We start from the raw sequence: 12,700 nt of genomic DNA, 5'->3' as shown, positions 1-12,700 counted from the left end.
CGGATCTTCTGCAGACAGGGATTTAGGGCTGGGCGATAATACCTGTCTTGTGAGAACACCCTGCTATCCAGCAGCTAATATTAGGGATGGGTGTGAGGAAGGTTTTAGAGGGCACAGCTTTGGACCAAATGTATGGTTCTAGATAAAACCGGATACATCACTGCTCACAATAAATAAATGGAGCACATTAAATGCATCAGATAAAAAAAAAAAAAATCAATTCTATCATTGGGTGCCACAGGTTAAGATGTAATAGCAACAGAGAAAAGAAGAAGGTCCAGTAAGAAAGAAAGCGGGCGCAGGACACTGATGTGATTAAAAAGGCACAGAGGTTTCAGTATTAGCAAAGGTCATTTCAAACACAGCTGATAACACAGAGTCCGAGACATCACACGATACACACAAAGAAAAACAAGGTTCCATATAGTACTGAAAAGGGTTCTAAACTTGAACAACACTTTGTCTTGTAAATGGTTCTTAGAGGGGTCCTCACAGTCCTGAAGAACCAGGCACATAACCATTTAAACCTTAACGTTTCTCTGAGTTACCATCGTTTATATATAAATATTTATTTATATGTTCCTAAAAGAACCCTTGAAAAAACTTAATATATATAAAAAGATACACACTGGATGTCTAGGTCCAAAGTGTTTTTACAGCACATCCGAAGAGCCAGAGTACAGAGTCCTGACTGCTTTTATGCCATTCAAATGATTTTGCCTCGTACTGTTTTTCAATTAAAATTCATCAACCTGCTCTAGAGTCTGGATCCTTCTCGCAGGCTGAGCGTGCAACATGATGAGTGGAACATGGTGGCACACTGACAGCTGAGTGACGGATAACTGTTGAACCCAGCGAGCGGCCAAAGCCTAACGCGCTGCTTCCGAAATGCCGCCGCTGCTAGCGCTCTCCTGCCGCCTGCTTAATTTAGCTCTAAATATTTGCCTTCCGCCAGGGAGCTACACTAGCCTGAAGGAGCTCGGGAGATTTCCATCAAAGCACAACAACCAGCAGCAGCAGCAGAAGCAGCAGCAGCAGAATAAGCAGCACATCAATACCAGCCCCAGTAAAGAACAGAGGACACTGCCCCCATTAACAGGCCCTCCTGCACGATGGGCTATTCCTGCCAGGTCACCTCGGCCGGTGTGCAGAGTGCCGAGATAGGAGTGTTGTTTCTCTTCTGCTCCGCTGTTTCAGCCCCAGCGCTGTGGGGGGAGTGAAGGAGGTCACTGGTAGGCCCCTCAATGAAAGGCCTTCTCCCAAATTCCTTTGAAGTGTCACCCAGGCAGAGTTGGCTAACGTTACAGCCAAGAGACTCTCTGCAATCATTTAAAAGAAAGTGACAACACAACCTCCCCAAAGGTCTAACAGTCTAATAACCGTTTCACTGGCGGAAACAGCCACCAGAAGAAGCACAGGCTTCTCAGATTTCTTTGCTCTAACGGTTTGTGGAGTTACACCATTTCCTTCGCACACCCAGAATGGAACTAAATGGATATATTCATTGTTAAGCTCCTATACAGATTCAAAAGGCTACTATTTGCTCAGGACATTTGAAAACTAGCCTTCTCAGCTGTTCACCATCCTATTCGTACCCTGTGTGAAGGAGACCTACAACTGGTAGCCTATAGTACGTTTTCACACCTATAGTTGGTTTGCTCTGGTCTGGATTAGTTAAGGAGCATTTTCTCTTTGGTCTGGTTGGCTTTTACACATGGAAAAAAAATTCAAGCCTACCAAAATGCACCACAACAAACCACGGGTGAACATTCTGTCCGTTTATTGGTCAGAAGACCTGTTGGGGTCAGGAGCAGGAAAGTAAATACAGGAAAAAGGAGTTCTGGACTAGTGCATATTTCTGTGCAGTTTAACATGGAGCATCAGGCAATATACCAGGTAAACAAATGGCTATGAGCCGTTTACCTCAAACATCAGTATACCTGATAGATCAGAGTGCAATTACTGTATTCACACCTGCCCAAATGAATCGCATCAAGGGTGAAACCGAACCAAACCGAGTCTGATTTAAGCATACCCCACACTCTAGTATACACTATTTATCTTAATCCTCCATACTCCTCAGTGTCAGATAAAATAGAGTAAAACTAGACTGAAAAAAACAAACTTTGTAAACCATTTATTTACATCCGTTTAAAGACATTGCATCATTCCACCCACTGTGAACTGGCTGTTTTTGAGCTGAAAGATGTGAGCTGCACAGGGCTAGGATAGTAACCATGTTACTTGGCCTTAGCATTTGTTTGTTTACCAAAAGACTGGCTGCATTTGTCAGTGTAAATTTTAAGTCAGCTATGACCTATTGTGGCTTTCTGTGGTCTAGATAAAGGCCAGATATGTAATGTAGTACTGTCAAAATGCTTGCCTCCATTACGAAACAATTGTTGCAAATTATTAATGTGGTGCGTCGCATCTGGGGTGCGACAGGCTTTACATTACATTGCGAATAAATGTTCTTATCAAGTGTAAAACATTTTCTAAGTCAGCGTTATCTAGTTCTCTTCTCCTCGTCTTCATTTCTCCTCCTTCTCCCTCCGCATAGCGATAGGAAAACATAAGCATCATCATATGTCTCCACTTCCTGTACCCATAACTTCAAATTAAAAGCCTACTGCAGAGTTTTGCAATTGCAAATTCGGAAGGTAATTTTGCCGCGGTGGGCCGCGACTGCAAAATATATGAAACTAAAAAACTGGGATCCTAATGGAACCAAAATAGGTTTTTCTTCTGTATCATTTGTACCATGTGAAACTTCAGAACGGCTGAAAATGTAAACTTAAAGACTTAAGAATAAAACAAATAAGAAGAATGAGTAGTATGGACACTTACAGTAAGGTAGTAAACAGCCTGTGTGAGGGGACAAAGTAGCTAGTAAACACACTACTGGCAGTGTTGTAACTGCCAACCATTCAAAAACAGCAGAAATGAAGATACTAGTGTTTTTGTTGCGTGACAGCAACAATATGCGTCCAGACACCTACAGCACACACTTACAAACACATTAACACAAATTCTATATAAACCTGGTCTGAGGCTGTGTGTCAACAGATTCTGTTGCCTCCCACTAGCTCAGGGATGGTCTCTGTCGTTCTCTTTCTCTGTCATTTCATGCTGCGTTAGGAGAAAATTAAATATTTAAAATCGGTGTCTGCAGAGGCGGCTGCAAGCACAGCTAAAATGGAGAGGCTTTGTGACCAGAGGAGTGACCAGATTTTAAATGCAGAGAGATCAATAAATAAGACAGGGGTCTGCTTGCTGAAGCACAGTCTGTCTCTGTGTGCGTGTGTGTAATGAATATATATATATTTATATATTTGTGTGTGTAGAATGGTTTTGGATCGGTAGTGAGCCTCTGGGCTCCCAGGGAAAGCAGCTGTCCCTTGGTTATGAATATGCAAGACCTTACTCGATACACTGCATTTTCTCTTCCCTCTCTGCCTTTCCTGAGTTGTGAGCGTGGTACACACTCTTCCTCGCCAGGATGCTAACAGAGGTCTACTGGCATTTCAAATAACACACCCATTTTACACAGTAGGAGGCCTTCATCAACTTCAGCTCACAAAACATCACGGCCATCTATAAGAGGAAGAAAAAGATGGAGAAAGGGATTACAGTGACCAGAGAGGGAGTGCAAGGGAAGCAAGAGAATAATCACCCCATCACATTTCTAATAAACCATCTCACTTTAATACCTCTCTCACCCAGCCAATCAGAAAGTGTCATCCCTGACCTAGAAACGGACATGCACCAAGGCTTTAATGATCTGGGACATCAATCTAAAAAACAAATAGGGGACACTGAATTATACAACATTAACCTCCAGGGTTTTGTCTGCAAAAGCCCAGGGCTGGGCTGTCTTCACAAGCCTGAGATAGAGGCCAGAGGCCCAACACACACAAGCACCTGTCACACTGCTGAAGCTCTCTGCCTCCACAGCAGGAGAGCAACGGCTCTGATTAATGAGAGCAAAGGCAGGGAAGAGGGGAGGTGAAGAGAAGGAGAATGACATGCAAGAAGCTTCTAGGGAGAAAAATAAGCAGTTTTAGAATAAAAAAGATTTTTCTTTCTGCCAGAGTTCTATCAGGAAAGCCAGCACAGCTACTTATGGTCTGAGTTTATCCATTTAAACAAACCTAGCACCACCAAGGTCTTCCTTTTCACACATCATCCCTCGACAGTAGAAAAAAGGGAACATTTATGAGCCACCCAAATTCATATAAACATGCCCTGGAGTGGAAAACTATATTTTGCTTGGCAAGAAAAGCTGAATAATGAGAGTTCAGAACATGAAACTGACAATTCATAAACCTCAAAAGTAAATCTGGCATAACCAAAAACAGAGCTGGAAAACGGGGCAATTCCAAAGCCTGAATGCTGCTTCATACAGTAGATGTCCTAGTAAAAACCTACACATTAAGAATCGGGCCATATCTTTTGTACAAGCTCAGAAACAGACAGGACATTCTCCAAAACTACTTTCCAGCTGGGGTTTTCTAATCTTCTTCAAGTACATGACAAGTTGTGTGTGTGTGTGTGTATGTGTGTGTGTGTGTGTGTGTGTGTATTTTGCTTAACAGAGCTAGTGGACAGTTGAGAATTTAAAAAAAAGCTCAAATAGGTTGTATTTTTGGACAGGAAAAACTGACCTGTTGACAGTTTCTATGGGCGATCAAGTTGGCTTCCTAACCATCTTAGCTAGTTATATTTACACAAGGCTGCTTGATACAAAAGGTACATTCTCACCGTTCTCATTTTCCATTATATAGCAACAGGTGCCTGGTTATATCTGCCCAATATAGTTTATTTTACTCCAATCTCGGATGCAGACGGAAATATTAATATCATGACATGTTGGAGCATTAATTTCTGGTGAATTCTGGTAACAATTCCTGTACATAACAGAAACACACACACACACACACACACACACACACACACACACACACACACACACACACACATTTTTCCCCCAATACATACATATATACATACATATATACATACATAAACCCAGCCCACACAAGCCCTAATCATACTAGAAGTATTTCTTTCTGGGGCAAAATAACGGATAATAAGATAATAAAGGATTATCGTATCTTAACAGGGTTGTAATTAGGCTTGTTAAACAACATTGTCTGAATACTTATTATTATTTATATAATACTTATTATACTCCTGAACACTACTGACACCTCACACTTGACGAATATATGCACATTATTCATTCCTTATAACAGTCTCTTCATCTCTGGTTGGTTCAAATGCATATTTTCATATTTATTTATTTATCGTTATGATTGTATTGTATTACTGTGCTGTATTGTGTAAATTGCTACTGGCTGCTAAACTGTCTTTGGGATCAATAAAGTACCTATCCATCTATCTATCTATTTCTCTATCAAAGAAGAAATACAAATACTCAATAACTGCATTCCTTGGCACCTTTAACAACCCAAAAATCTCAACAGGTTGCCATTTGTAAGTCTTTCAACAGAGCTCAGAATAACAAAAAACACATCACTGTAAGTGTCATGTTCCCAGGTGGCTTACCTGACCCACGTAAAAACACTCACAAAAGTAACACCCTAAGCCAGTAAAAGATCCATGCGAACATTATTCTCCTTGCCAGGGAGCACCAGCCATGCGAGACAAGCGGAGTGTGTGATCCTGGTAACTACGAACAGCAAACAACAAACAGTCAAAACCTGGTGAGCGACACACAGGCCCAACCTATTCTCGACTGTTCACAAGCATTAGGCTGAAAGACTCAATCTTAAAAACAGACAACACTGTGTGCATTTGTGGCTTTCAGTTTGCATTTGGAGCTTTTACACGCTGAATAATCAGCAACTGAATTTAAAAGTGTTGTACCAAGCACTAACCTATTTCTATACCTCTGAGGTCACGCCTCCCTAGGGAGTGCAGCACATTCAAATGGCACGGCGTTATTTTTCATCATCTTAAATAACCGACTGCAGAGCCCAGGGATTCGCAGCAGCGTGTTATTGTTTCCTTATTCTGAAAGCATTCTCAAGGACGACACTGTTGAATAAATATGAGGGAAATGTGATGACCTTCTAGCTGTGCATCTAGTTATCGGCTGATTCATTGGCAGCGATAACGCCCCTCCTCACCACCAGCCATTTATAATATGATTTAGTCTATTTGGCCTGACTGTGCTTTTCGAGTTGTGTAAATGATAGGCCACGTTCTAAAGAAGAAGAACCTTCTTTATGACCGGTTTCTCATTTCGTGGCGTCCAATAGCTCATTACTATTACTTAGCGGCGGGAATACGTATCGACTTCTGGAAGGGACACATCCATTTGCATCACACAGGCAAAGAAAGAGCGGTGCTGGGGAAAGAAAAAGAGAGAGAGAGAGAGAGAGAGAGAGAGAGAGAGAGAGAGAGAGACACTGTAGAGGAGAAAAATCAATGGCCACCGGTGAATCTGGCATTCTTTCAAATTTAGATTAGCAGCTTAATGCAGAATAAATCCAAACAAAGTCAAGCCACTTTGTCATTTCTCTGCACATTTATTGTCTAATAGTTTCACATAAGGGAGGTTGCATCAGAATTAAATATGTGTGTGTGTGTGTGTGTGTGTGTGTGTGTGTGTGTGTCTGTGAGAGAGTGTAAAAGTACTGCATTTTTTTCCTTTGGGAAAACAAAACAAAACAAGCCCTGACAACTCTGCACACTCACACTTGCTCACCCTCTCGCGCTCCCTCTCTCGCTCTGTCTCTCTGTCTCCAGCTGAGGTACTACAACAAGTATATCAGGACCTTCTTTTGTGTTCAGCTGCTGCGCCACAAAAAGCAACAATAGCCATTTGTTTGCACTACAAACCGCGAGTGAGCGAGTGCGTGTGTGCCTTAGTAAGTGAGCGAGCCTGTCTCTCTCTCTGCATGTGTGTGTGTGTGTGTGTGTGTGTGTGTGTAAGGAGGGGGGGAAAGGAAGGGGGGGGCAGGGGGTTCAATTCATTTCCACTAATGGTTTCCAAGCATCTCCACAGAATCAAGCAGCTGTCAAGTCAATGCATCAGAGTGGCGCGCTGCTCTCCCTGAAGAGGAAAGCAGCACATCAGGACGCTCAGGAGAACAGATGCTCCTTTCCTTACATCACCCTCGCCATACATTCACAAAGCAAAGAACACTAAACACAGACCAACACAGACAGACTCCAATAATCTCCAGAACGAAACACAACTGACTCAGAAACGATTTAACACCAACCAAAGAACTAGTGCTACAGTCAACTTCAACAGCTTAGGCCCTACCGACGTGTCTGTGTCTGTGAACAGGTAGCTCATTACGTGGCCAGAAAGCTCATATTCAGCTGAGAAGGGCCTGAGGCAATATAACTACAGCCTATGTCGCTGCGTTTAGCCAGCGTTCCAAAGGCTCTGGAAATTAAGCTTGTTTCACGGATCAGGCTCGGCTTAGCCTACAACACAATGTCATGTTTAAAGGATGAGCACGAAGCTCAAAAGAGTCTTACTGGTATGAAAAGAAATGAAGAAATTCAAACACGCTGTAGACGAACAGGTCCAACCACATGTTCATTAAATCAGAACAAAGTGTCCATTATTTCACAGCAAGCCAAATCTCTATTGCAATCACTTACAACATCAGCATAGTTCATCTGCAGGGGCCACGACCCAGCATCTCCTGATCATCATCATCATCATCATCATATGTGTGTTACTGATTACCACCCCTTTCCCTATTCCAGTAGGATGTGGGAATACTGGAGGGGAATAATACAGACTTCCGACCAAATACATCATTAAGGAATAAATAGGAAAATATAGCTGTAGATACAAACATATCTCCAACAGTATCCAGACCCTCCTGCCTTTACTTTAAGGTGCATCCATTGCTGAAACAGGCATTAATTGCACATGCAAATCTTGTATAATCTCCACAGTAAAGCACTACCATCAGAACGGGACGCTCCGGAGCAGCTGCAGCTGCCCTGAGGTCAGCAAGTCCAATGCCCAGCTTTAGCTGGATAAAGCCCCCCAGCACTGGTCTGAAGCAGTGCAAACGCATTCCCTGGAGCGATGGAGCTCCATCCAGAACCTCTGGCGTGTGAAATCCACAGCTAATCATCAACACATTACTAATGATCATAAGGCTGAATGCAATCAAATCCTCACAGCAATGTTCCAACCAACATCTGGTGGACTCTTAACACAGAAACCTCCAAAAAGCAGACATCTACACACTTCTGGAGATACTGTAGGATCAGAACTCTAGACCTGAGGAGCTCGGGATCTATTGTTTTGGTGGCCGCAACGTTGCCACAACGTCGACACGCACAGCATGTTCAGTAATAGGTGATGTTTCCAAGCTAACTTCAGAAAGTGGAGAACTGAACATGACTGGAATTTTGGAAAGTGGTCAGGGTAGCTAGTCTTATGACCAAGGGGAAGTGTTGCTAACCGATGAGGTCGTGTTTGCTGGGATGGCGAAAGCTGCCTTGCCGGTGTGAAGAAGAGTGAAGGGCAGAGCGAGTCATGTCTCCACACAAAGGGAGACGAGGACAACTTCAACTCGAGAGAGGGACAAACTACAGGAGCAGATATTTGACCAGATAGAGAGGTCACTAACGGAGTTAGCGATTAGCGAAATAAATAACTAGATAAATAAACAAATAAACAAACAACCCCATTTAAACGGCTCGTGTTTACTTCGTGAACTTTTGAATGACGGCGCTGACGAGGTCGTAAACACATAATGGCATTTAGATAAACAAGCCGGTAACGACGTTTAACACTAACAAACGGAACTGCGGCAAAACTTTTCAGCAAGAAATCCAGAAATCTTGAGCATTTCGGCTCGTTACCTTGCGCGCAGTGAAGCACAGCCTAACCCAAACACCACGAGTTTTCCTTCCTTTAACTGTTCAACGGCCACGCGAAGAGTCAGCACGCACGCACACGCACGCACGCGCACACACACACACGCGCACACACACACAAAGAGGCTGGGCACAGCAGAGCGGATGAGGCATGCAGGCAGACGGGCTGTTCACTTTCATTACTCATTAGCAAGAAAGCTACTTCACCAAAAAAGGTGATACAAAAAAACGAAGCATTAAAAGAAAGAAATAAAGAAGTTTTACAGATGATTTTTTTTTTTACCGCTTGCTGAGAATCAGCCTCACCGCTCAGAGGAAAACTTAAAGTGTGGCAGAAAGTCATGCCAGTTCTTATCTTTCCTATCTGATCCTAACGTGCTCACCCTGCTCTGGCCAGTTTTGGTTTTGGTTATTCATCACAGACACAAGTCAACTCCGTCCAGAGCCGGAAAGCCAAGAGCTGTAGATAGGCGAACTAGCTCCCACTACCACTATCGCTCAGCTAAGCGACACCGTCCGAGAAATGAACGTTAGCCAAACAGCTAACTAAAGCACAAACTCACCCCCGGATCTCTCTCTCCCTCTCTCTCCCTCTCTCTCCTCCTCCGCTCCAGGTGCTGTTAAAGTACCACAGACTTCATGCGGGAGAGGAAAAACAGAAACGGATCTTTTCCTCGTCGACTTTCGAAAAGCGGAGACAGCGGTAGCAGATGTCAGGGAAGGGGCTGAGCGGTGTGTGTAAGTGTCTCTGTGTGTGTGTTTGAGTCTCCAGATTAAAGGAGACTCTGCTCATGGTTCATTCTGCCTCAGCTCAAGGAACGGCCGTGACGTCAGCGCCGTCGAGAGAGAGAGAGAGAGAGAGAGAGAGAGAGAGAGAGAGAGAGAGAGAGAGAGAGAGAGAGAGAGAGAGAGAGAGAGGTGTCACACAAGTTCTCCTAAAATTCACCTTTTTTAAACTGCCTGTAATGGAAACCTGAAGACCTGAAGTCGTTAAACAGGTATAGCTGCACATATCCAGTGACCTGCTGGTCTGAGGGCTTCTGCGCTCCTACACTCTTTATTGACTTTAAAAACAGGTTCTTTTATATTGATCTGTGGCCTTTAGATGGATATCACAATCCGATTAATCAAATATACACACACTAAATATTTGTAGTCATAGGTGCATTTGAAAACAGTTGTGTTTGTGCCTCAGATTATTTTTTATAGATTAATTATTATTATTATCAGTAGTGGTATTAATAATAGTAATAATAATAATAATGTGTATTTATGTGTCAAGTCATATAAATTTGTTTGTGCTACAAGTTCCAATAAACAATAAAGCACTAAATTATAGTTATTAATACCAGTGCTTAATAATATTAAATATAACCAATTCACACACTGGCTGAGATCCAAACAAAATCTATTTTTCTGTCTCCTTTTCTTTTCTATGTATACACTAGATGTTCAAATGTTTGTGGACACCCTTTCTAATGAATGCGCACAGCTTGCCTATTCCCTGTAGAGAAGTATTGCCAATAGAATAAACATGGAGCAGATAAACATGAACCTACTGGCACCATGCCTAATGCCAGGCATAGGGTAGAGGAGTATAAAGGCCCCCAGAATTGAGGCGTGGAGCAGTGGAGCTGTGTTCTCTGGAGTGATGATTGGTGCTCCGTCCAATACTTCTGGAATAAATTGAGGAGTTAGGGATGAAGTGAGGTGGTGATCAACCAACATCCTGACATTACTAACCCTCTTGTTGCTGAGTGCAATCAAATCCTCACAGCAGTGCTGCAAATTTTAGCAGAAGACCTTCCTAGTAGAGACAGATACTGAACAAAAGCAGGATACACTTTCTTTAATAGCCTTGATATCAGAAGAAACAAACGAGCAGGTGTCCCAATACTTTTGTCCATATAGTGTATACATGGATGCATGCGTGTATGTGTGTGTGAGTAAGAGAGACAGACAGAGATGTTAGGAGAACAGTCAGTAACCACCGGAGACTTGCCCTGCTTTGGGTTTGGGGGTTGGACTGAGGGGTCATAGAGGTCACCGGAGAAGAGGTACAAAAAACCTCAGCAACATGTTGCTCAGTCTGCTCACCAGGAGAAACAGAGAGACACGTGGAGGCTGCAGTAATTCTGTTAGATCAACACTAAGTAGGCTACAGAAATGCGGAGGATGTGTACAAATGCTCCTTTAATGAGAAATGATAAAGTGCTGAGAGTTACTGTAAAAAAAAGGGCTTCAGCACTGCTGAACTGAGAGGAACATTGGCATAAACGTGAAACACAGCATCTGGTTTAAAAGCACTTCCATCATATTAGCTTGAATGTTTAAATCCAAAGGTCTAAATGGCCATAACACCAGCCGTAAATGACTTCTCACATAAGGAAGCAGTTTCTTGCAGGGAGCAGGCGCTCGTGGTAATTGCTCAGTGGGAGTCATTTAAGAGACAAAGTCACTCAGACACTCCTGAATTAAAGATGTGGAAAAATCCTTATTCAGCTTTCAGAATTTAAAGCAGGTTTATGTGGCTGCTCGCTGTCTCCTGAGCTCATTGATTTCCTCCGTCTTCCTCCTGGGTAGCTGGGGGTCAGTTTCTTTTTGTTGTTGTTTTTTTCGTTTTTTGCATTGCTCTTAGAGATGTAGGAAGAGACAAGCCCGCTCGGCTCATCATGAACGCCAACCGGGGGGGAGAAATGATTTGACGCGTTTGTCACCCGAGCAGGGAGATGCTGGGATTTTAATTGTATTGGAGAATGTTGATGAGGGAACGCATAGGGGGAGAGAGAGCTCAAAGCAATGTCATTATCACAGAAGCCTTGCATACCGGGCTCTTATCCATACCATGGAAATGTCAGCCTGGCTCAGTCTTTTGTAGCATAATAAGTGCAAGTACAATGACTGCAAAGCAAGTACGGTGGGGGAAGGGCAACCAGCCTGTCTCCTTTAAAAAGCAGCTTTTAAAAGGAGTCTTGATTAGAAAGTATAATGAGACAGAAAGAAAGCGTAAAGATGATCTCTCCCTGGACTGATGGAAAACAAATTAATGTGCTGATTTGCTTTTAATTATTATTATTATTAGTAGTAGTATTATTATTGTTATATTTTTGAGCTGTATTAGTCATGGCACATCCTTGAGAAATCATCTGCCTGGTCTCAACTTGCAGTTATTGATTTTCCCCTAACACATACAACACAGATTTTAATCATCTGAAATTGCATTAAACCCTCAAACCTTCCAGCAGCTTAAAGCAAAAGGAAAATAGAAAACATTTCATCTCACATTTCATCTCATCTCTTTAAAAGCTTCATAGAGCCTTGCTGTCTGTTCTGTTACAAAAGAATTAGGAAGAACTTATTTTTTAATAATATATAATTTCATAATTAAATCATTAAGATGTAAGCAGAGTCATTCGGAGTGAAGAGAAACCTACTGAGCCAGATTTGTTCACAGTGGAGGTAATAGGAACCAGACATCCAATGTGCTTAATGGTTTTAAATGTTGGCTCACAGAAAGATACATTATATGTCCCAATGTTTGTGGACACCACTCCCAATGAATGCATGTTTCTATTTCAAGACACAATTGACAACCAAAACTCAGTAATAATTGCCACGGAAGGAGAGAATTAGCATATTCCGTCCCACACAGCAATCAGGTTTTAGTCTGACTACCCAGAGACGCATTTGCATCTGAGCAGGTGTCCCAATACTTTTGTGCATATAGTATATTACCCATAATGATTATAAATACATTGCCTTATATCTGAACCATTGTTTTATGATAGTTATTACAGACGATTCTGGCCTAAGACAC

The 12,700-nt window shown here is 42.5% G+C and overlaps 1 protein-coding gene across 9 annotated transcripts in view; it reads right to left on the bottom strand.

Annotated features, from left to right (window-relative positions):
- baz2bb (bromodomain adjacent to zinc finger domain, 2Bb) overlaps positions 1-9,648 on the bottom strand; it is a 77,149-nt gene extending 67,501 nt beyond the window's left edge. For 7 of the 9 annotated variants that reach the window (XM_072685733.1, XM_072685741.1, XM_072685740.1 and 4 more), the window contains exon 1: positions 9,447-9,648. The gene's annotated coding sequence lies outside the window, so the exon portion shown is untranslated. Of the gene's footprint in view, positions 1-5,568; positions 5,590-8,868; positions 8,923-9,446 lie in introns of those variants that run through there. The other 2 variants (XM_072685735.1, XM_072685736.1) reach the window with 2 other exon arrangements.
- Between the last annotated feature and the right edge of the window lie 3,052 nt (positions 9,649-12,700).

The sequence above is a fragment of the Salminus brasiliensis genome, chromosome 8 (assembly GCF_030463535.1).
Source record: "Salminus brasiliensis chromosome 8, fSalBra1.hap2, whole genome shotgun sequence".
NCBI lineage: Eukaryota > Metazoa > Chordata > Actinopteri > Characiformes > Bryconidae > Salminus > Salminus brasiliensis.
The sequence above is the reverse complement of the archived record's forward strand: the minus strand, read 5'-3'. Positions and strand labels throughout refer to the sequence as shown.